The sequence below is a fragment of the Staurois parvus genome, unplaced genomic scaffold (assembly GCF_062004578.1).
Source record: "Staurois parvus isolate SC_StPar_1 unplaced genomic scaffold, SC_StPar_1.0 ptg000138l, whole genome shotgun sequence".
In the NCBI taxonomy this organism is placed as follows: domain Eukaryota; kingdom Metazoa; phylum Chordata; class Amphibia; order Anura; family Ranidae; genus Staurois; species Staurois parvus.
Window position 1 is genome coordinate 210,658 of NW_028317934.1, and position 18,054 is coordinate 228,711.

An 18,054-nucleotide genomic window follows, 5' to 3' on the forward strand; every position below is an offset into this window, starting at 1 on the left:
GGAGTGATAGTCTATGAGATGACGTTCCACAGACATCCCTTCCTCAGACGCCAAAAGACTCGGAAACAGTATGCGTTCGATGTAATCAACAAGAATCCTCGATACCCCAAGAGAATTGGGTCCTCCCCGCGGGACTTCATGGAAAGAGTAAGTATTCGCAGGGTTTTACCTTCTCTTCCTTCCTTCCCAGGCTCCCTTGGGTTGGGGAGCAAGTTTAAAGGGACAAGTAAGGAAGATGAAATATGTCACTGTCAGAATCTAATAGTAAACGGCATTCTAGTTATTCAATGTTTCTAATTCTATTCCCTTCTTCATTGCAGCTCTTATGTAAGGATCAGGATAAGAGAACGCTCCTTGTAAAGGGTCTAAGACGCCATTCATTTTTCAAGGACATCAACTGGGCAGAGTTGACGGAAGGAAAATCACCCTCACCCCTGATAATGGGACCTGAGCAACCGGAAGATAGAAAAATAGAAATGACAGAATTCATGTCCAAGGAGTATTCGGAGACGGAAGACCAGCATATCAGCGAATTCTCCTACATGAGCGAGTGTTTCCAGCAGCAGCCAATGGCCCCATCTCCAGCACCGCCAGAGGGCCAACAGATTCTGCGCAGATCTCGGTGGCGTTAGTATGACACCAGAAGGAAGACCCTTTCCTTCTTCCTCTCCATTTCCTCCTGTACTTATTGTGTATGTTCAGGGGAATTCAGAACGGCTCTAACACCACTTTTCTGGCGGGAGTCCCCTTTAAGAGCTACCTACGCCTAATTCAGGCAAGCATTTGCTCCGGTGTCACTAACATTACCGACACGTGCCGCAAATTCAGGAAGTTCTTACTACCGCCACTTCAAGTATGGCCGTGACATATTCTTCAAGGAGAAGTGTGGGAATGAAAATAACAGACATCCATCCCAACCTACATGGCTGCAGCTGTCCACCGCTGGCTCCAAGACCCGAGAACTGAGCGATCACATGACCACTGATCACTCGGTTCTCGGTCTTCAGAGAGCAGAAGAGGGATGACAGTCAGTGACCGCTCGCTGCTCTGCCCCCCCAGAGCTCACTGGAGAGCCGGACTGTGGAGTGGGTGGTAGCGGCTGGCTCAGAATCACGGCACCATGCTCAGAGAAGCGTGAACCAGCGAGCCGGTCAGGGATCTAGGTGGATCCCTACAATATTGTCAGGATCTTTGTTGAGCCAGGAATGGCTCTGTGATGTCAGGTGACAGGGTTGGGGTTAGATTTAGGGAGGGGGTAAGAGGGGTGGGGGGATAAGGGTTAGGGTGGGGGGATTTGGGTTAGGGGATAAGGGTTAGGGGTGGGGGGTAAAGGGTTGGGGTTATGGTTTGGAGCTTACGTTTAAGCTGTCATCTGACATCACAGAGTCAGTTCTGGCTCTGCAGGGATCCCGACCGTACTGTTGGGATCCACCCACATGACTGACCGTCAGCTGACTCGGCCTCTCAGTGTGTTGCTGTGATCTTGAGCCAGCCGTCCCCGCCCCCTTCACAGCCCGGAGCTCCGGTGAGTCCTGGAGGGATAGAGAAGAGAGCCAGAGACTGACAGTCACTTCTCTCTGCTCACTGAGGACCGAGAACTGAGCGATGGGTGGTCATGTGATGGGCGGTCATGTGATGGGCGGTGTTTGATCGCTCAGTTCTCGGGGTAGAGCCGGTCAGGGACAGATGCAGCTGGGATCCATGCTGCAGCCATCTAGGTAAGGAGGATGATTTTCTATAAACCCGCACTTCTCTAGGAATGGATGGCCAGCCTGAGCCATCAGCCAGGAGATTCCCCGGACGACAGCTTCATGTACACAATGAGGGGAGGATACAGGGATGTCATTGGCCACTGCCCATATTTGGGGAATGACTTGCACTGGGTGGGCGGAGCCTGATGAGGAGTGGAAAAACTAGTGCCCAATCAGGTCCGCTTCACTTGTGACTGACGGTGCCCAGCAGTGGGCGGATCTGAAAGCCGCAGGATTGAAGAGCAGCTATGGACCCGCCCACTGCCTGTGCTGTCAATGAAAAGTGTAGCGGACCTGATGGAGAACTAGTCTCTCCCCTCCCCCATCAGGCTCCGCACACTCCTACTATACAAATCCTCGGCCAAGCGCCTGTCAGTGTGATGGATGCAGCGGCCAGGCAGGGAGGGCGCTGGGGGAGGACTGTCCGGTGTGGCGCTCCTTCCCCAGTGCAGACATGGACACATTCATAGACCCGTCTGTGACACATACATGGACTGGGTGTAAGCACCGACACTTTCACTGCTACCTTCAGTGTCCGACTTTCAGGATGGGGCCCCCAGGATGTTGTGGCCCCGCCTCTACCTTCTGAGCACTGTACAGGGACATGAATTGGGCACCCCAGACTGATGATTCAGGGACAACCAATCGCCTTAGGGGGTCAGGAAGGATTTTTTTTCCCCCTTTGGAGACCATCTGACCAAGGGGGGGGGGTTTGCCTTCCTCTGGATCATCGGAAGGTTTAGGGGTCTAAAAAAGGCATCATGTCTTCCACAGAGCTCAGGGTCCAGGACTGCACAATACACAGAGCTCAGGGTCCAGGATTGTACTATACACAGAGCTCAGGGTCCAGGACTGCACAATACACAGAGCTTAGGATCCAGGACTGCACAATACACAGAGCTTAGGATCCAGGACTGCACAATACACAGAGCTCAGGGTCCAGGATTGTACTATACACAGAGCTCAGGGTCAAGGATTGTACTGTACACAGAGCTCAGGGTTCAGGATCGCACAATACCCAGAGCTCAGGGTTCAGGATCGTACTATACACAGAGCCCAGGGTCCAGGATTGTACTATACACAGAGCTAAGGGTCCAGGATCGCACTATACACAGAGCTCAGGGTCCAGGATCGCTCTATACACAGAGCTCAGGGTCCAGGATTGTACTATACACAATAGATAAATATAAAAAATAGCAAAAGACATATAGAGTGATATAAAAAAAAATACAAACAAAAGATAGATAGATAGATAGATAGATAGATAGATAATATATAGATAGATAGATAGATAGATGATAGATAGATAGATAGATAGATAGATAGATAGATAGATAGACAGATAATAGATAGATAGATAGATAGATAGATAGATAGATAGATAGATAGATAGATAATAGATAGATAGATAGATAGATGATAGATAGATAGATAGATAGATAGACAGATAATAGATAGATAGATAGATAGATAGATAGATGATAGATAGATAGATAGATAGATAGATAGACAGATAATAGATAGATAGATAGATAGATAGATAGATAGATAGAGATAGATAGATAGATAGATAGATAGATAATAGATAGATAGATAGATAGATAGATAGATAGATAGATAGATGATAGATAGATAGATAGATAATAGATAGATACATAATAGATAGATAGATAGATGGATAGATAGATACATAGATAGATACATGATAGATAGATAGATAGATAGATAGATAGATAATAGATAGATAGATAATAGATAGATAGATAGATAATAGATGGATATAGGGGCAGCACAGCGGCTAAATGGTTGGCACTTCCGCCTGGCAGTACTTGGGTCGTTGGTTCAAATCCCAGCCATGGCACCACCTGCCTGGAGTTTGCATGTTCTCCCTGTGCCTGCGTGGGTTTCCTCCGGGTACTCCGGTTTCCTCCCACACTCCAAAGACATGCTGGTAGGTTAATTGGCTCCTGTCTAAATTGGCCCTAATATGTGTATGTATGAATAGGGACCTTAGATTGTAGGCTCCTCGGGGGCGGGGACTGATGTGAAGGTACAATATATATGTGTAAAGTGCTGCGTAAACTGACGGTGCTATATAAGTACCTGAAATAAATAAATAATATAGATAGACGGAGGGAGGGGGGGGGGGGTGGAGATAAAGCTAGATAACAAAGCCCCGGTGGCCTAATGGATCAGGCACTGGCCTCCTCAGCCAGGGATTGTGGGTTCGAGTCCCACCTGGGGGGATATCTTGCTTGTCTCTTATACCAGGATGAGGGGAGGATGAAGAATAGAACCATCTGGGGGGGGAGGGGGGATCCACCTCTCTGTGCTCCATGTGTCAGTCCTAGAAGGTCCCTTTCCTGCGATCACCCGCTGGAGCAGACTCCATGGACCACTTGATCTTCTCCTGCCGTCACTCTTCTATGTTTCTTCCCCAAGAAAGGCCCCTCCACCAGGTGGATGCTGCATCTGTCCCCACGCCGGCTCTAAGACTGAGAACTGAGCGATCAAAGCCTGACAATCGCTTAGTTGCTGCCTATCAGTGCCCATCATTGCTGCCTATCAGTGCAGCATCATTGCTACCTATCAGTGCAGCATCATCAGTACCACCAAAAGAAAGCTCTCTGTGAAAACAATGCTACAAATGTCATCTGGGTAAAGTGTTGCATGACCGCGCAAGTGTCATTCAAAGTGCAACAGAGCTGAAAGCTGAAAATGGTCCTGGGCAACAAGGGGGTATAAGTGCCCGGTAGGCGGGGGGTTAACTAGGCCTGTAGTTTGCTCCTCCCTGCTCACTTCCCATTGGCCATACGACTGCTGGTACCGGATTACCTGGGTACCTGGTTACCTCCCCCCCCCCCTTGTACTTACCTGAACCCCATCACGATCATGCCTTTGGGAGTCATGCTTGTAACTGTCAGTTTTGCAATGCCTCATGGGACTTGTAGTTCTACAACAGCTGGAGGGCCACAGTTGGCCACCCCTGCTATAGACCTATCATTATGATGGGCCACCCTACAGGCCATAATGGATAACCATGTGTTAGCACTATTACAAAGTTCCAATGTTTTATTGTCAGAATTATTATTATACAGGATTTATATAGCGCCAACAGTTTGCTCAGCGCTTTACAATATAACGGGAGACAATACAGCAACAATACAGTTCAATACAAGAGGGTTAGGGCAGAATGGCCCAGGGTTCTGCTGTAATGATGGGGTTAAGGAGACTGTTGCTGGTACTTGCAAGCACCTCTATAAGAACTTCTCCTATTTGTTTCCCTTTGGTGTGTTAAGCATACCACTGAAAGCGTATACAGAGGTACCTCGGTTTCTGAATGTAATTAGTTCTGCGGAACTTTTCATATTGCGAAAAATTCGTAATGCGAAACGCGGTTTCCCATAGGAATACATTGAAAACCAATTCATCCGTTCCGGAGGTCAGAAAGAAGTGGAAAAAAGTCTTATCTGTTCAAAACTCTTTATAAAGTGCACTTTAAAGACATAGTACTGAACAGGGACATGATTATAAAAAAATTTGTAAATGCATTGAAAACCAAGTAATCCGTTTGTATTGCGAAAAAAATTCGTAAACCGAGGCATTATTTTCAATGGATTTTCATTCGTTAACCGAAAATTAACTTAACTTCTTCAGCCCCAGCTACTGCATTAGTACGTTTGCAGGGCGGCACGGCTGTGCAAAACCACGTTTTAAAACGTGGTTTTGCAAAACAGGTAGGGGTCGCGAGCGAGGCGCGCGCCCGCCCTACCTGTCCCACGGGTGTCAGCAGCGGGTCTCCGTCGCCGGGTCACGGCCGGTCATTACCGGCCGTTTCCCCGTGATTAGCAGCGATCGCTGACAGAGAGCAGGCCTGCATTGTTTACACACAGCCCTGCTATCTGTCAGTTGCCTGTCAGCTCCTGACAAGCTGAAGAGGGAGAGAAGAGTTTCTCTCTCCCGATCAGCCTGTCCCCGTCCAGCACACACCCCCGCCCCCTAGTAAAACACTCCCCTCACACAGTTAACACTAAAAATGTTAATCCCTTCCTCCCCAGTGCCATTAGTACAGTGTCAGTGGTTTTTTTTTGCACTGATCACTGTATTGGTGTCACTGGGGATGTCAGTGACCCCAAGTCAGTTCCCCCCCAGTGTCAAAATGTCCGCCGCAGTCCCGCAGTCCTGCCATAAGTTGCTGATCGCCGCCATAAGTCGCTGATCGCCACCATATGTCGCTGATTGCCGCCATTATTAGTATAAAAAAAAAATCCCACTATCTTTCCTGCCATTTGTAAACGCTATCATTTCATGTAAACCAATTCATTTACACGTATTGGGATTTTTTTTAGCAGAGACATGTCGCAGAATGCATTTTGGATGAAATTTGTGACAAAATTTGATTTTTAAATTTTTTTTACTGGACATGTTTTATAGCAAAAAGTCCAAAATATTGTATTTTTTCTCAAAATTGTCAGCCTTTTTTTTATAGCGCAAAAAAATTAAAAACACACAGGCGATCAAATACCACCAAAAGAAAGCTCAATTTGTGGGAAAAAAGGATGTAAATTTAATTTGGGTGCAGTGTTGCATGACCGTGCAATTGTCAGTTAAAGTAACGCAGCACCGTAACACAAACCTCTTCTGTAACCGCTTCCTGACCATCCTACAGCAGAAATACTGCTACAGGGCGGCATGGGTACGCAAAATCACATATATATATATATTTATATATGTGATTCGCGCTCCTGTGGTTTTCACACCCCTCCCAGATAGCGTCAGATTGCCCGTCAGTACACCAGTCATCACATTTAACCCCTTGATTGCCAGGAGCACGCTCATGTACAATAAACCTCCATTGCTAGTATAGTGTCTGAACGGGTCAATATCATTGATCAGGTCAGCACTATACCAGCGTTCACATTAGTATTGCATCCCCAAAAACGCAGCGTTAGCGGGATCAACCACGGTACCTGCCAACACCTGCGTTTAGCCCCTACGCTTACCCCCCCTTCTCCCCCAGCAAGTGCAGTGTCAGTAGGTCACTGTCACTTGATACATTGTACCAAAACCGCAGTGTTCGCAAAATCAGGCCTGATCTCTGTTAGCACTTGCCGGTAAATTTTGATGACTCTCATATGCAGCAGAGTGCCAGTACTAGTGCCGCTCTACCTTTTGGTGAACTGGCGAGTACCAGCGGTCTAGTACATCCTGGTCTTTCACATACCTTTTTGATTTTTGGAGCTGTTTTTCACGGAATATCTGTATGCGTTGATTGTGGATCAAAGCAGTTTATATGCACAACAATTTATCGCCGCCAACCCAAATTCAAACCTTGCCAGACCATTCGCATGGAAACTCATTACGGTTTTCAAATTTACATTATTTTTGGGCCTAACCCTCAACACGGGCATTACTAAAAGAAATGAATTGCGGTTGTATTGGTCCGCAGACCCGATTCATCATATGCCCGTGTTCTCTGCTGCCATGGCCAGGCATAGATATGAGAGTATAATGTGTTTTATGCATTTCAGCGACAATACACTCTGTCATCCTCGGGGTAACCCTGAATTTGACCGGCTCCAAAAAATTCAGCCCCTCCAAAATCACCTTAACCAAAAATTTGCAGATGTCTATACTCCCCAGCAAAACATCTGCGTTGAGGAGTCCTGCGTTGAGGACAACAGGCTATACTTATAAGTTTCGGATTTACGAGGGAAAAGATAGTCACGTGGAGCCCCCCGGATGCCCAGACTACATGGGGAGCAGTGGCAAGATAGTTTGGGACTTGGTGTCATCATTTCTCCATATGGGGTACCACTTATACGTGGACAATTTTTATTCAAGCGTGCCACTATTTAGACATTTATTCAATCTTGGAACTGGCATTTGTGGCAAAGTGTGACCTAATGTGTGCCCACCATTAGAAGTGGGTGGATGCAGGGCGGTATATTCTAATGGTGGGCATACCACACACTTTTTCTGGCAGAGATTTCTTCTAATTTTTTCATTCAGTCCACTGGCTGCATACAGAAAAATAAAGAACATAGCATATATAACCAACAAGGACCAGCAATGTACTGGTACATCACTGGATTTGAATGGTTATACCAGGATGATGCCTACAGCTGCAGGCATCATCCTGGTATCGTTTTTTTCAGCCGGTGATCGGCTTTCATGTAAAAGCAATCCTAGTGGATAATTAGCTGCAAGATTGCTTTGACAAACAGTAAGAGATAATGTCCCCCCTCCCCCGCTGCCTTCCACCACCTTCTCGGGCAGTCCCGTGCCATCGGGAACCTGAGAATGCAGCCGGTGTTTCTGCCAGCTGACCATAGAGCTGATTGGAGACCAGAATGGTGCCAATCATCTCTATAGTCTAAGAATTCGGAAGCTACAAGCATTTCATCACTTCAGTTTCGCAGGGTATAAACAGCGCCATTTGTAAATTGGGAAAGCATCTGATCACACCGATTTTGGTTTGATTAGATAATGTAAGGGCAGAGGAGATATCTAGAGTCTGATAGACCCCAGATTTCTCAAAAAAGAATATGACAATGCCCATTGAAGTTATAGGGGTTATTTCCATTCCCTCTTATAGCATTAAAAGTGATAAAAAAAAAAAAATGAAAGGTACAATGTAAAAATAATTAAAAAAAACCAAAATAACAAAAAAAAAAAAAATTGCCCCTCCCATGCGCGCACACCTGACCTTGACTCTGTGCCGTTATGTAAACAGCGGTTGCACCATGCATGTGAGGTATTGCCGTGAAGGTCAGATCAAGGGCAGTAATTCTAACACTGGACCTCCTCTGTAAATCTAAAATGGTGGCTTTTAAAGCGCTGCCTATGGATATTAAAAATGTTTGCAGTTTGGCGCCATTGAACGGGGCATGCGCAGTTTTAAAGCATGTCATGTTTGGTATCTATTTACTCGGCATACCATTATCTTTTATATTTTACCAAACAATTGGCCAATATATTGTGTTTTTGTGCATTAAAAGTAAAAAAAGTGTATTTTTTTTTTTTAATTTCTTATGAAAAATCGCTGCGCTATGTGCCATAAAAAATTGTAGTACCCACCATTTTATTCACTAGGGTGTCTGCTTTAAAAAAATATATAATGTTTGGGGGTTTAAATTAATTTCCTAGCAAAAAATACTGATTTTTTTCATGTGAACAAAACGGCTTGGTCTTCAGGTGGTTAGAAGAGTGAATGATGTGTGGCATAAACTTCTAATGCTGGGCATAAAACGCCCCCACCCCACAAAATGACCCCTTTTTGGAAAGTAGTCACCCCAAACTATTTGCTGAGAGGAATGTTGAATCAATAGAAGAATTTATTTTTTTACCACAAGTTTTTGGAAAATGACAAAAATAATTTTTTTTTTTTTTTACACAAAATTGTCACTTAAATGATTTACTGCTCACACATGCCATGGTTATATGTGGAATTACTCCCCAAAATACATTTTGCTACTTCTCCCGAGTATGGGGGTACCACATGTGAGAGACTTTTTGGCAATCTAGCCAAGTACAGGACCCCAAAATCCAATAAGCACCTTCAGGCTTTTAAAGGGGTTTATTTTCTCATTACACTTCCAGACTACCTATCACAGTTTCGGAGGCCCTGAAATACTCAGTAGAAGTAGCAGAGTGTATTTTGGGGTGTAATTCCACATATACCCATGACTTGTGCGAGAAATAAATCATTTAAATGACAACTTTTTTGTCATTTTGCAGAAACTTGTGGAAAAAAAATAAATCTTCCATGGACTCAATATGCCTCTCAGCAGATAGCTTAGGGTGTCTAATTTCCGAAAAGGGGTCATTTGAGGGTGTTTGTACTATCCTGGTATTTTAGCACCTCAAGAAATGCGATGAGCAGTCAGAAAGTAAAAGCTGTGTAAATTCCATTATCTATACCATAGTTTGTAGACGCTATAACTTTCACAAAAAGCAATCAATATACACTTATTGGGATTTTTTTAACCAAAAACATGTAGCAGAATACATTTTGGCTTAAACTTATGACGAAATTTTAGTTTTTTTAGATATTTTTTATGACCAAAATGAGAAAATATTGTTTTTTTCAAAAAAAATGTTTTTTCTTCAAAACTTTTTCTGGTTAATTTCCCTATTCCCCCTGCCTGGACTGTCCCTGAATCTCCCTATTCCCCCTGCCTGGACTGTCCGTGAATCTCCCTATTTCCCCTGCCTGGACTGGTCCCAAATAGATACAAGTACACTGGATTCTGTAACAAAATAAATGTATTGGTAAATACGGCCAATAAATAACTAAGAAATGCAGCCAGGCTGACTTATAGACACCGGTCAGTACTGGAACTGCCCTTAGTAACCAGACCCCTGGTTGCTATGGTAACCATTCTAAATTTGCTCCCCGTATGGTAAACAAGCCTGTAATTACCATTACAACCCACTGTGATAAGTCCATCTAGACCTGTGTTTTACTAAAGGGTGGCCATGCACACTACAATCTGATCGTACAATCCCATTTACCAAAACTACGTCATATGACAATATACAATACTATACAATCCAATCAATGTCTATCTAATTGCACAGGCCTTTATATTGCATCGTTGTTAGTACATCTAAAGGAGATTGTACAATCAGATTGCATTGTACTAAAAAAATATGAGAATACACCTTCTTCCTATATTCCATCAGCCACAGGAACAGAATTGGGAATCGTTTACACCAGTCTGCACGCTAAAAGGCATGCGTGCTGGTGTGCGTTTCGTTAGGGCAGTACCATGTGCTGTATTTTGATTTTTTCAGCTATATTAAAGTGACACGTCATTCAAAAAGCTGAATATTTACTGAATGCACCTCAGTGGACATCCATCCTAGATGTCTTCTGTGTGCTCCCACATTGAGCCTGTATTATTCTAAGCAGATCAACAGACACGCCATGACCAGTCTCCATCTCATCCTTACATGTCATTTCTCAGCTATCTGCACCCTGACTGGCAAGACGGGTACCTGGTAACGAGCGCCATCAATAGACAGGCAGAAGAACTGCAGGAGAGCTCAGATATTAGCTCCATGGTGACAGAAGTCTGTACATCCCCGCTGCTCACAGACCCCGCCCATCTACCAACTGACGCAGGGGAAGCCAATCAAAGTGGAAGCACTTGGGGGACAAACCAATCCTGTAGCATACTGTAGATGTCAGGGGAAGAAACAGAGCTAGGAGAGGCTCCCATCCCAGCAGTGACCCCACCCCCACACTACACCCATGGGGGAGGGGGTACCTCTCCTGCCTTGGCCCCACCCACAAAATAGTGAAGCCAATGGAACACAATGACAACGAGGAGAATTGCATTTCACAAGGAGCAGTCAGCAATGGCAGCGTTCTTATTCATTTTGTGTCAAGTTTTTTGTCTTTCTTTTTAATCCTAAAACTGGTCCTATGGATTTTATATCTTCTATTATTGTTTGCAACATGATGATTAAAGATGTGATATTTTTTTTTCCTCAAAAAAATAAATAAAAAGAGAATAATAAAAAAGAGAAGAACACAAAAAAAGGTCATAAACAAATAAGGAGAATTGCATTTCCACAATGGGCAGTCAGAAATGGCAGCATACTTATTTCCTTTTTTTTATTTATTAAATCCTAAAACGGGTCCTATGGATTTTCATTTATTATACAGTTGTCTCTAACCTGATCATGTGACCAGCTTAGAGCTATACAACTCCATATAAGGTCATGACCATATAAGGTCAATGTGTCATGTGATCACAGTGGAGCAGCATTCTAAAAATAGAACTGGCAGGTGGAGCAGAGCTGAGTGTGAGCTGCTTGACTGCAGTGAACATCTCTGTTCCTTGTGGGTCTGTTCACATCGGTTTTTTATACGTTTACTCGTATATTTTATTGCAAGTTTTCTGCCTTCAATTGAGTGTGTAAGCTTGCGTTTTCATTTACTGTTTCTTATCAAGCTTTCATCAAAATGCCACTGAGAACGGCAAAAAGAGCATTGGAAAGGAAAGAAAAGATGAAATTAGAGAGATCAAATCATCCAACTTTCACTCAAATGCCACTAATTAAGATGGAAAGCGTAGAAAAAAGAAATGAGAGGCTCAGATTAGAGAAAGCCAGGCAGGAAGCTTTAATCAGAAAGGACCTCAAATTGGTGGAAACGTACCTGCAAAAGAAAGAGAAGAGGAAAACAGACAGAGCAAACGACATTCTCCAGTTTCTCAAGGACCGTTTCCCATCTGTCCGCGAACCCCCCCATCAGCCCACGTATGTGTTACACCGCAATTCGCGTCAATATGTTGGAGTTCCGGACACAGAGGAATTCAAAAAAGAGGACCACTACCGCAGCTGGTGGGAGACACGGCAACGTCGTCTAAATATGGGACTTTTAACCCCACTCGGTGAACCATGCAATCCTTTTGGAGGGCCGGTCCTCGACGAATTAGACATTTACGCCTGCATGCTAAATGATGAAGATCTACAGTCCTTAAAGAAATTCATAAAAGAGAAATATGGAGAAGAGACAATACCAGAACCAGAGATCATAGTGACAAAGAAGAAGAAGACTCGGCAGCCGCAAATTGTGACACATTCAGGTACTCCTGAATACCTTAAAAAACGAATAGGCGATAAACAAACAACACCCACACCACAGCGTCCTCCAGAGCTCTCCAGACCAGCCCCTGAGCAGAAGAATATTTCTACAACGCATACAACTCCTGATGGTTCACAATCTGGAGCAGCTCAGCCAGGACAAAGTGCTAAATGTATGCCAAGACTGTTAGGGAAAAGAGAGCAATCTACTCCACAGCTACGCGCTAGAGAGTTAAAAGCCGCGGAGGACACAAAGCTGAGACCAGTGGATACTGTGCAAAAAGCCTTCGCAAACTACAAAGAGGCAAAACAGGAAATGGTACAGAAGCCATCCGGGGTACAGAAAGCTCCCCAAAGATGCTGCAGGACAACATCAACTGTACCCAAACTTCCAAGCCTCACAACAAAAGGCACAGTTTCTGAAGACAAAACGAATCCAAGGTGGCAAAAGTGTGCCGACAAAATGCTGGTGCCTAGACCACCTCTACCAAGAGTCAGCGGCAAAACTCCTCTTGTAGCTGAACACAGAAGAAGATTTACTGACGTCAAGATTTCCTCAGACAGAAGGTTCCTATAGAGATTTCTGAGAGGAAGACAGTGGCTGCAGCCAAGCTGCACAGTTTAAGGAAGGATGTCAAACCATCAATAACACTGCTCTCTTGTTGGGTAACTTTACAAATGTACCGTTTCCTAAAATACAATGCTTGGGGAGCACTGATGAAGTGGCACGGATAGGCAGCACTGATGGTCACTGACAGGCTGCACCGATGAGGTGGCACTGATGAGGCGGCACTGCTGGGCATTGATGAGGAGGCACTGATGATGCTGCACTGATATGCAGCAATGATAGGCACAGATGGGCAACACAGACTGTCGGCGCTGCTGGGCGGCACTGATGAGTGGCACTGCTGAATGGCACTGCAGGGTGCTTATCATCAGGACACTGATCTTCAGTGTCGATCTGCTCTGTGACAATTGCCAGTTATCGGCAGAACTTTCCTCACGCTGTGTCCTCCCCTGGGTAAGGTATCCTACTCATGTTGAGAGCACATGCTTTGGTATGGTTCAGAAGGAACCACTGATTCGTATAATAACGACAGATATATAGATATATATGGAGTTTGCATGTTCTCCCTGTGTTCGCGTGGGTTTCCTCCGGGTACTCCGGTTTCCTCCCACCCTCCAAAGACATGCTGGTAGGCTCCAGTCTAAATTGTCCTAGTTTCATCTCTGGCCATGTGGGATCTCATGCATGGTAAGAGTTGGGGAAAGACCTGGCAACCTATCCTGTAAAATAATTGCTAAGAGAATTTCATGGAAAAAGTCATTTAAGAGTGACAGTCCATGCAATCGCCAAGGGTCGGATACGACTGAATGGATATATATATATGAATAGATAGATAAAAAAGATAAAGACACTTAAGGTAAACAGTTAGATAACATAGGATAGATAGATAGATAGATAGATAGATAGATAGATAGATAGATAGATAAGATCTGTTAGATTGTAAGCGCTGAGTAGGATAGATAGATAGATAGATAGATAGATAGATAGATAGATAGATAGATAGATAGATAAAGATATATAAAAAAAAGATATAGATAGATAGATAGATAGATAGATAGATAGATAGATAGATAGATAGATAGAGAATAAGGTAGGAACTGGCCAGAGAGGGATTACTTTGACGTAGTTGGCTGGCTTAAACATGCATTGAAATGTATGTGAACGAAAAATCCCTGTTTATATGGAAAGTTTGCTAGAAGGGGTTATATAGCAATGTGCAGATGGTTTTCCAGAATTTTTGTTGGTCACACCCATCACATAGATAGATAGATAGATAGATAGATAGATAGATAGATAGATAGATAGATAGATAGATAAGATCTGTTAGCTTGTAAGCGCTGAGTAAACTGTTGGCACTATATAAATCCTACAAACAAAAAATACCTCACTCCCTAAATCCCTTATAATTACAGTAACAGTGCCAAAAATCAGTTATATACACAAACTAAGTGCAATATATTATATATTCACAAATAATTGAATCTGTATCACAAATGCCTGATACCTATATACATTATGTGCAAAATAAATGACAATGTGAATATTTCTATATAATTATAAACAAAAGTCAATTTTTAAAGAAAATAAAAAACACAGCTCAAAAAAAAATATAAATAAATAAAATAAAACAAAAACGTATTGAACAGAAAAATAAAAAAAATAGTAAATAATATATGAAATAATGTCCAAATAAAAGTGCAAAATAAAAGTCCCAATCCAAAGAATGAAAAAATCTTAAATCCAATGTGCTCTAAAAAATAAATGAATAAGTGCCATATGCAGAAACTTCAGTGTATTGGCACCATCCATGTTAACCAACATATACTGCACTCACCAAATATAGTGGACTCTCAGTGATTAAGAGTCAAATACGCTTTGTGGGTATTATATATCCTCCCAATAGGGGTTCACACATGGGGCCAGGAAACAGGGAAGGCAGGCTGCTCCAGTTCTCTTCTCATGGAGGCTTTACAATACACAGTCCAATCAGCTCCCATAGATTAGACTGGATCTGGACGCCGTGGCCTCGGGAATCCAGCAGGGGGGGCTTCACCGACCGTCACTTTGTCCACACTCGATGGCGTCACTCCCGTGTCTTTTCTAGCCCTCCTCTAGATGTCATACCCCGGAAGGCCGTCGCTCCGACATGAACAAAACACGATCATTTAGCCGGCTCCGCGACCTAGAACACCCGTCTACAAGGCACTGGCTGTGTATTGAGCTCGCAGCTCACAAGGCGCTCCGGCTGCCTTGAATGGGAAGGAGAAGTCCGCATAGTCCAACCAAGGCGCTGCGACACTACACATCGGAGCTACACACAAACAGCACCGAGACTCACCGCCGAGTAACCCGGGGGGAGTGCTGGGAGGAGTCCCCAGGCTCTGCCATTGGTACTGGGCGGGGCACTAGCATCTACTATAAATGACAATGTGAATATTTCTATAGAATTAGAAACAAAAGTCCATTTTTATAGTGCTTCATATCCGACTTCCATATTCCCAGTGTGCAGAAATAAAGACAGCCAAGAAATAAGTGCTCTTCCTCTCTTCCCAAGAAGGACAACACACCGCACTCACCAGAAATATATGACATCTTCTCTCAAAGAAGGTCATGTACGCTTGAAATATCAGAAATAGATCTTATCCTCCCGATTGGCCAGCTTGCATATATGGAAAAGACTCTAAGGGCTAGTTCACACTAGATGCAGTCCAGTGCATTTTGTTTTCTGCATCAAAAATACATGCACAGTGTTTTCCATGTATTCCAATGGCCCTAGTTCACACCAGTGTAGTCAGTTCCAGTTAGTTTCCGGAGCAGAAAAATGTAGAACATGCTGCGTTTTTCTGCAAACCATACTGGAGCATAGCAAACTGCATCAAAACTGCACCAGAACGGAGTATGGTGTGAGCTGTAAACAAAAACATATCCGGAATGCATACGAAGTGCATTTTTGTAGTATGAAATGAATGAAAACGTTTTTTGGTGGGATCTGGTATGTTATGGGCCAACCTATTTCGTAGGTTAGGGACTTTACGATACAGTGGAAGTGCGGCCTAGGGTGGATCTTCTTGTGAAGTGGCAGTGCGGCCTATGGTGGCTTGTTTGTGGCCTAGGGTGTGCAGAGCAATACAAAGCAGTCTGTTCCTGTGCTGAAAGGGGAGAGATCTCTATTGTTTACATACAAACCTCTCCCCTGTCAGCTCCGCCAACGATCACCGAGTCCAGTGATTGACATGATGAGGAGCCAATAGCGGCTCATGTAGGGTGGCGTCCTAGGAATACATGCAGAAACACACCTACGTTCCCAGAAATGTGCAAAATACACGCCAAAGCGTTCATCGGCCTTGTGGTGCCATTCATTTTTAGCGGCACTCCAAACACGGGTAGCAGTTGCTTGTTTGTTGCACGACAAAGTGTGGGAAAGACGCACAAAAACGTATACAGCAAAACGCGCTCGGCTCACTACCAAAAAAAGGTACATGAGCTGCTTTGGGAGGCTTGTCACATGTATGGGGAATCATCCAAGTGAATGCTGTTGCATGACAAATCTGCCAAAAGAATTTGGGAAAAAAAAAGCGACGCATTGCAAAGGTATGAATGCAGCCTTGGTGATGCCTTTTACTCTAAACATCTGAGAAATACAAAGAAACAATCTAGTTTAACCACTTGCCCTCCAGAGGATTTACCCCCCTTCCTGACCAGGCCATTTTTTGCGATACGGCACTGCGTTATTTTAACTGACAAATGCGCGGTCACGGAACACTGTACATAAATTAATGTCATTTGTTCCCCACAAATAGAGTTTTCTTTCGGTGGTATTTGATCACCTCTGCATTTTTTATTTTTTGCACTATAAACAAAAAAAGGCTGACAATTTTGAAAAAAAAAATGTATTTTGACTTTTTCCTATAAAACATATGCAATAAAAAATGTGAAAAATCAAATTTCTTCATAAATGTAGGCCAAAATGTATTCTGCTACATGTCTTTGCTAAAACAAATCCCGATACGTGTAAATTAATTGGTATATATACTGGAATTTTGATTTTTTTTTTATACTAGTAATGGCATTGATCAGCCACTTATAGCGGGACTGCGGCGGGCATTCTGACACTGGTGGGGAACTGACTAACTGCCACTGACTTCCCTATTGACACTAAGGCCCCTCTCACATGGGCGGTTAGACTTCAGCTTTTAGCTGCAGTTGGAGAAACTTATTTACCTCAGCTAAATGCAGACAATGCATCCCTATGGGTCTGTTCACACACTGGGTTTAGCAACGTTTTCATAACATACGGTGTGATGTGTTTAGGAAAAATAAAGTTGACAGTGTCCAGGAGCGATGTACCGCAGCTATCTGTACATAAACACAGTCCATTGCAGTACAAAGAAAAAACAAGTAAACAGTTGCTATAAAAAAGGCAAGAATTTACTACTGCAGCTAAGAGCAGCCGCATATAAGCGCACGTAAACGCATGGCATCGCAGAGAAACACAATGTACAAACACAAGTGACCTCTGTGCCAGGAATGTTGGAAATGCACAATAAAAAAACATGCTTTTACAAGCGGCAGAACAACCTCCCGTGTGAAAGAGGCCTAATACAGGGATCAGTGCTAAGAAAAAGCACTGACACTGTACTAATGACACTGGGCAGGAAGGGGTTAACATCTGGGGCGATCAAAGGGTTAACTGTGTGCTGTGTGTGTTATGCTGTGTGCACTGTGTTGTGTGTTACTATGGAGACACGCTGTGCAGAGAGATACAAAACAGCAGTCCATGCTGACAGGAGAGAGACCTGTGTTGTTTATACTCAGGTCTCTCCCCTGTCAGCTTTCCCCGACGATCAGTCGCTGAGTGCTGGCCGGGACCCGATGACTGACATCCTTAGCCGCCAATAGCGGCATGGGCAGGGCGACGTGCGTGCGCCCCTACCAGAAATGTATATATATGTGATTCTGCGCAGCCCTGCTGCAGTAGTTCTGCTATAGGGTGGAGGGCAAGGGGTTAATAAACGGCAAGTCCACCCAAAAACTTATATTTAAAGGGGAACAAAACTCACCTCCACTCCCTTGCTGGCATCACATCGCCTCCTCGCTACCTATTAAACACCTCTGAAAAGCGATTTGAGGGTGGAT

The 18,054-nt window shown here is 43.9% G+C and overlaps 1 long non-coding RNA gene across 1 annotated transcript in view; it reads right to left on the minus strand.

The window, feature by feature from the left end:
* Positions 1–18,054, minus strand: part of LOC149465248 (uncharacterized) — a 43,228-nt gene extending 25,174 nt beyond the window's left edge. The window contains exon 1 of the long non-coding RNA XR_016312224.1: positions 17,979–18,054. This is a non-coding gene — a long non-coding RNA (uncharacterized LOC149465248). The remainder of the gene's footprint in view (positions 1–17,978) is intronic.